Source organism: Crocodylus porosus, unplaced genomic scaffold (genome assembly GCF_001723895.1).
Source record: "Crocodylus porosus isolate Cpor-Errol unplaced genomic scaffold, CroPor_comp1, whole genome shotgun sequence".
Lineage (NCBI taxonomy): Eukaryota > Metazoa > Chordata > Crocodylia > Crocodylidae > Crocodylus > Crocodylus porosus.
The window spans coordinates 62044120-62051759 of NW_017728931.1; the positions used below are offsets into that span (position 1 = coordinate 62044120).

Genomic DNA, 7640 nt, shown 5'->3' on the forward strand with positions numbered 1-7640 from the left:
AAGGTGGCTTTCTGCCACAGTAAGAGAATAGGATTTCATCCTGACAAACAACATGCAAATCACCTCTCACCCCTTCAGGATTATATTCTTACATTTAAAGGGGGGAAATGCAAACACAGAATAAGTATCTCATGTAGGAATTGGAAAATAATCACCTTTGCAAATTCTTAAATTTTCAAACAGCTGGAGTGGTATTCTAAAATTCCAGAACAGGGGTGGGTAATTATTTCAGCTGGAGGACCACTTAATGAGTTTTGGTGAGCTGTTGAGGGCTGCAAAGGTAGCCCCACCCCTTGACAGGTGCCCCACCTCCTGGTCACCATCTTGGGACCAGAAATCCCACCCCTAACCCCTGACCTTAGCCACTGGAAGTCCCTCCCCTTACCCCTTGGAAGTACTCCTTTTGAACGGGAGGATTGCAATCTTGGAATCAGAATAAAACCAAATCATATACTAAAAGCCAAACACCTACTATAATGTATTTTAATTTTATTACAAAAAATATTTTTGTCATGATTTGTGTACTGTATGTAGAGGTGATGGCATAATAACTCAAAAATAAAGTCTTAGTCTTGTATATTGTGGAGGGGGTGTGGTGGGGGATATATGGTGGGGTGTGGGGAGTGTGTGAGATTGTAAGGGGGTCTGGCTGTGTGTGTGAGCAGGCAATAGGGTATGTTGGTGGTGTGTGTGTGTATATGTGGGGGATTGTGTGGGCAGGGTGTGGGGGTGTGGCATTTGTGGGTTGTGAGGGATGTTGGGGGCCTGTGGGGACCCTCCATACAGTCTCCCTCATAGCACACAGCTTCTGTTGCCGGCAGCAGTGGGCAGTGGGCGCTCGTGGCCTGTGCAGGCACTGCCACCTGACAACACACAACTCTGGCCAGTGCTGCATGTGATGGTGAGGAGTGGGGCCAGGCTGACCCATTTCTATTGAATGGGGCTCCATGTAGCACATGTACAGCTCCTGGTACTTGTGCTCCACCAGAAGCCCTGGTGATGGAGCTGGCTGCCTTCCCCACCACCTCTTGTGCAGGTCCCGGGACTCCACCGAGAAGCAGGGGCCAGGGATCTCCTCCTCTCCCCAGAGAGTCCCAGGGTCTATGCAGCAGGGAGGAGCAAAGGCAGCCAGCTCCATTGCCTGGGCTTCACTCAGTGGTGCACAAGTACTGGGAGCTGTACATGTGCCACACAGAGTCCCATGCAATAAAGGCAGGCTAGCCTAGCTGTGCTCTTCACTACCACGTGCAGCACTGGCCAGGGCTGTGTGCTGCTGGGTGGCAGCGTGGGCCATGACGAACCCAAGCGTCTGCTGCTGCTGTTTCCGTAGTTCCCTGGGCAGTTTCTTCAAATAGCAAGACCATTTTTCCTGAGATTAGGAAACAAAGCAATGCAAATATTACCTAGATAACTATCCATCTAGTTTCTATAAATGTATTAACACCCCTTTCTACATTTCACTGTATTAATAATGGTTTGTTTACTTCCTCTGTCAAGCAGCCTTTGGAGTAATGAAAAGTGCATGTGAATGTTTATGGGAGCAATAAGGCAAGATAAAAAGCTGAAGTATGATGAGATTAAATGCTACCATAGGTGTTGGAGCTCTTCTTTTTTTTTTTTCTACCAACTATTGTGAATAATTGTAGGAAAAGTTTGAATCTTTTCAGATTGTCTTTACTGGGGAATACTCCCAAGTTATTCCCACTTGGGATGTGACAAGGCACTTTTCAACATAGGTTTGTGGAAGGACTTGAATGTCATGCTTGGATCCTGGGGAGGAAGGCAGTAAAGGAAATAAAGGTACGTGTCAAGTAGGGTACTTTGTGCCCCAAGAGCCCTGCTTGGAGATTTCAGTATTATTCTGAAGTACAGGCTGCGCAAACTGTAAATGTGGAGTGTTCTGACCATCTGTTTTATGAAGTGGAAGAGCGATATTGGTCCCAAATGGAAAAAAAAAAGAATTCCAGGAGAAAGAGTACTAAAATCTCAGATAACCATTTTCCATATAATCATCCAAGTCAGTTCCCTGAGGGAATACCAATAATCCTTCAATGTGACTGAAGCCCTCTCATTTTCGTTATCCATTAAATCAATTTAGGCTTTGAGGTTTTGAGGGTTTTTGACTAAAGTTTCCATTGTGGTGCTGTGATTGCCTAGTGTGAATTTCAAATGAAATAATTTCCTATGCAGGTGTGATTCATGAGTAGGCTGAAATCCAGGACACTTCCCCTTCCCCTTCCCCTTCCTCACTAAGTCAACAGCCCTGTTGCAGGAAGAGGTGGGGGTGGGGCAGCCTGGTACCCCGGGCAGGTGGGCAGGGGTGCCTGCCTGCCTGGCATGCCATGGCACTCCACCTTCCTGCCAGACTGCACCCTTTACCCTTGCCTTTCCAAGACACTCATTTTAATTCTCACCAGCTAGCCTGGACTAGGATCTGAAATCTGGGACTATCCTGGCAAACCTGGGACATATGGGTCAATTTACTGTGGAACTATTTTTACAAGGAGTCAAATCTTTGATTAAATAATTCAGGTTTTGTTGCAATCATAATGACATTTTAGGAGCTCAAATTTATGCTGGGATTTGGAGATCCATTGATGTTACAGCTTGGAATTAATGTTCAGAGTTGAATTGATATTACAGATTGTTCTGGCAAAGGTGTAAATTGAAAAGCTTGTTACTTCTATGTGAAGGGTTGGATTCATTATTGTCTTTCACTTGTGCACTAACTTGCTTCATTCTAAGCCAGGGGTGTCTTTGCTCCCTTCCCCCAGCTGAGTGCTGATAGCATTTGGCTAAAGGGTCATGTTCCCTTTCAGGCCTCCTGAATCTTATATTCTTTTCTACACATGGCATAGTTTCAACAGGAAGGGCTCAAGTAATTGTATGATCAGGTTGGTTAGACACTTTGCTTCATAGCCTCACCACTAAATGGGGCTCATAACACTGACCTATCACTTGTGAGGTATATATTGGGATAATATGGTAACAGGAGTTATATCTTCCTAGGTAGGGTAAAGTTGAGTGAGGTGTTCAATGAAGGAAGTGAGAGTGAATTGCTCTATATGTACCCACTACTACATTATAATGAGGGAAATAAATATCTCATGTACAAGACTTCAAACTTTTCCTCTGCAGATTGGGCCATCCTTTCAACTGGATTAAGTTAGGGTTCTTTTGGCAGGTAGCATTAACAAGTGTCATATTTACTTGATTTAGAAGATGAAGTTTTTTCTCCCATTTAACATAGGGGGAGCCCCTTGCCTGAGCACAAGGTAGGTGGGAGGGAGGTGACAGGCAGCTGCCTATGGCTTCAGCCTTAACCCATGACACTCTCCTGCCTTCCCCCCAGCACCACTTCTCCTTCCCCCATCCTCCTCCTTATCTTTGCTCCATGCCAACAGGCTCTGTCTGTAGGTTGCTGCTATGGGGCCAGGCTGTGCCAGCTCTATGGCACTGCCTACCAGGCCAAGCTAGAATCATGCTCTGTGCCCCAGGCTGCCACAAGTATGGAGCCTGCCCCCACAGAGCATAGGCAAAGGGAAAGGTCGGGGAGCAGATTATGTTTGGGGGGGTGCAAAACTGAGGCTATGGGGCAGAGGGTAGAAGCAGAGGAGGCAAAGGCTGACTTCAGCGAGCTCAGGAGTTTAGTCAATGATGCACTCCAGGGTAAGAGATTTGGTGAGATGGGAGCCCAGGAAGGGTGGCTGTGCCTCAAGGAAGCGATCCTTTGGGCACAGAGGGAGACAATCCCAATAAGGGGGAAAGGGGCCAAGAGGCTTCCTTGGCTAACCAGAGAAATCCAGAGCAGCCTAAAGGCAAAAAGGAGGGCATTTAAGCGGTGGAAACGGGGAAAGATTACTAAAGAGGAGTGTGCCTCCTCAGCTCTAAGTTGTAGGGAGGCAGTTAGAAAGGCCAAAGCTACCATGGAGCTGAGGATGCCATCCCAAGTTAAGGATAACAAAAAATTGTTTTTCAGATATATAGAGAATAAAAGGAAGGCCCAGGGTGGAATAGGACCACTACTGAATGGGCAAAAGCAATTGGTGACAGACAGGGGCGACAAGGCTGAACTCCTCAATGAGTTCTTTGCCTCAGTGTTCCCAAATGAGGGGCGAGACAAGTCTCACAATGGGATTGTAGAGAGACAATAGCACAGTGCCAGACCACCAAGCATTGACCCTGAGATGGTGCAGAGTCACTTGGAAGGACTGGATGCGTTTAAGGTCGGTACTGAAGGCACTGGCTGATGTCATTGCACAGCCACTGGCAAGAATATTTGAGCACTCGTGGCACACGGGCTGGGAACAGCTACAGGTAGACCTGGACAGGTTGGACAAATGGGCAGAAAACAATAGAATGCGATTTAACAAGAAGAAATGCAAAGTGCTGCACCTAGGAAGGAAAAATGTCCAGCACACCTACTGCCTAAAAAATGACCTGCTTGGCAGCACGGAAGTGGAAAGGGATCTTGGAGTCCCAGTGGACTCCAAGATGAACATGCGTTGTCAGTATGACAAAAGTCATCAGCAAAGCTAACGGCACTTTATCGTGCATCAGCAGATGCATGACAAACAGAACCAAGGAGGTGATACTTCCCCTCTATCAGGCACTGGTCAGACTGCAGTTGGAGTACTGCGTCCAGTTCTGGGCTTGCAGGCTTGCAGGCCAAGCCCTACGAGGAGAGACTAGGGCACCCAAACCTCTTCGGCCTCCGCAAGAGAAATCCAGGTGACCTTGCGGCTGCCTATAAATTCATTGTGGGGGCGGAGAAGGGAATTGGTAAGGCTCTACTCACCAAGGTGTCCCTGGGGGTTACAAGAAATAATGGAAGATTTAGACTTGACATTAGGAAGAACTTCTTCACAGTTAGAGGGGCTAAAATCTGGAATGGGCTCCCAAGGGAGGTGGTGCTCTCCCCTACCCTGGGGGTCTTCAAGAGGAGGTTAGATAGGCATCTGGCTGGGGTCATCTGAACCCAGCACACTTTCCTGCCTGTGCAGAGGCTCGGACTCAATGATCTGTTGAGGTCCCTTCTGACCTTAACATCTATGAATCTATGAACAGGGGAAGGGGGAATTTGGACAGCCTGAGGCTGCTGGTGGGGGAGAGATGGGTAGCAGGGGGGCAAGCTGCCTGCCTCTCTTACTGCCTGCCCCACCATCTCCACACTGCCACCTCCACACTGCCTGCCCCACACTGCCTGCTGTACTACTGCCCCCCACCTGCTTTACCACATACCCCCGGACTACGTCCCTCACTGCCTGTCCCCCACTCTTTGCCCCATTACTGCCCCCCTCATCACCTCTCCCCCTACCACCTATAATAGTGGGGGGATGAATTTAAGATGATTCTCGAATAATTAGATTCCATACACGGACAATTATAATATATTTATACATTTTCTGCTTGTAGAATCTAATTACTAGGGTCTTACATTCAGGGTCATCTTGATTTTGGGTGAATCCAGTAAAAGTGTCTTAGGATACCCTGGATAGCTGATATTTCAAGAGAGAAGTGGGAACACACTAAATGGTACTTCAGTAACTCAGACAGACAACATAGGAGATGTAGCTGGATGCCTCGGGGAGCCCCCTAAGTGGGAGATATCAAAGCAACACATTAGTAGCAACTGCTCAACACCCTGAAGAACTGTCCTCTCAGATGCTGGTTGTCCAGTTCTGGAAGGATACCAAAGAATAGCAATTTTCCTACACTTAAGCACTTGGAACAGCTCACAATTCCAGGCACACTTCAGAGCAGACTCTTGGAAGCCGAAGAAAGGGTCTCTGCTGGGTCTTTTTGCAAGGGCTCTTAAAACAAGTTAGTTTAATTTGACAGCTGTCAAGGATTTCTTGTCCAATACAAAGCATAGCAACAGGAATGACCATGAAAAGATTCATTAAATTAAAGAAAGCAACACCTGATAATTTCTTTAATTATGGTTTGCATTAGTTTAAACCTAAATACATCTACACACTGTATTTAAAGTTTCATAAGCACAGACTCCCTCAAGAGTCAGTTAATAGTCCTTATTTGGCTTCACTGACAATGCACTGAAGCAAGACCAACAGCAATTCAATTATTTCAAAAGTCTTTTAAAGGATTTCTGTTTAAAAATGAATTTGACAAATATGTTTCTTAAAAGTAAGCTGAGTTACATTTGCCATTGGCAACCTAATGTCAAGACCTAAACTTATTATGCTACATTAACATCACTTAAATATTTAAAAAGTGTAATGCAGATCACATTTGCTGCTGAAGCCTTAAACTGCTCATAATCATTGGTTAAACATCTGGGACCAGAGCTTGTTTGAAGTGATAAAACAAGTTTTTGACAGCAGTTGGCTTTTCTGCAAGACCATTGATATTTTTTTATGTACTGTATTCAGCTAGTTAAAAAAACTAGCTCATTCAAAGTTGAGATAGTGCCTAGGAGCTAAAAAAAAAGACAAAAAAAGTTTTGCTCTTCCAAACTATGAATATAAGCTAATTTAAGAGAATGAGCTCTGTAAGTTCTGAAATCTTGTAGGACACAACGACCAAAACCAATTCCCTCATTACAATAATTTTCTTTAATAAATCAGTTATAAATAGCAAATATGTAGTGATAACTTTTCTTGCATATCCAGCACATTTAAATGCATTAAAAATGCTGTTTTGTGCATTTTAATTGATTTAGAATTTTCTTCAAAGTCAATACAAATAATAAAAAGGTAATATAAACAGAAAAACCTCACGTAAATCACCATTTTCTAACATAATAAAATTATTTTAATAAATTGATGTTAAGATATATAATTGATTTGATAAATACATATTATATGGCATATCCTCCTGATTAGCAAAAAGAAGCTCTAGATTTTGTATAAAAGCTGTATTTAGTTGTAAACAAATCAGCAAGAATAAGTTCTCTAGGAAAATAAGGAGGAATGCAAAATAATATAAAAAATATTTTTTACATAGCAATTTCCTGCTTACTGATAGAAATCATGATTGAAATAGCTGATTTAAATCACTGCTTCTCTCCATTCCTGATCAGATAAACAGGACAGGGAGATACTTCGTGATTACAGCCTCAAAATTATTATTTTCTGCTGGAAGAGACCAAGTAAATGTTATCTGAAGCATTTATTAGCTGGAAAAGAAGGCATAAGCCTTATGAGGATATAAAAATCAAGTATTCAGAGCAGGAACAATCCTTCAAGGGATAGCTTAACAAATTGTTTTGTGCTTCTGGAATGTTTTAACAGTGGGTATGCCTAGGAAGAATATACAAAATATTTTTATATTTTAAAATATTAAAATAAAATATGCAGACTTTATAAGGTATCTTCCTACATTATTAAACTATGTCAACAGCCATTAAGAACATATACTGAATTTTAAAGTGCATTCAGCAGGGGGTTCATCTCAGGAATAATTGTTTTATCACAAAATGTGATCTTAAGTTTAATATTTATACTAGTTTAACTGTATTTGGACAAATCACAGTTAAAGGGACTTCTGTTTTCTATAAATCCATACACTTTGACCAAGGAGTCTGGTTTTTTATTCTACCTCTGCTGTGCCATAACTTTTTTTTTAATGCACATTTTTTTATTCCCCTTCTTTGTTTCATAGATTTCATAGATTTCATA

At 43.2% G+C, this 7640-nt stretch overlaps 1 long non-coding RNA gene across 1 annotated transcript in view; it reads right to left on the reverse strand.

Annotated features, from left to right (window-relative positions):
• LOC109316854 overlaps positions 1-7640 on the reverse strand; it is a 22960-nt gene that overhangs the window by 10137 nt on the left and 5183 nt on the right. The window contains exon 2 of the long non-coding RNA XR_002102927.1: positions 6616-6619. This is a non-coding gene — a long non-coding RNA (uncharacterized LOC109316854). The remainder of the gene's footprint in view (positions 1-6615; positions 6620-7640) is intronic.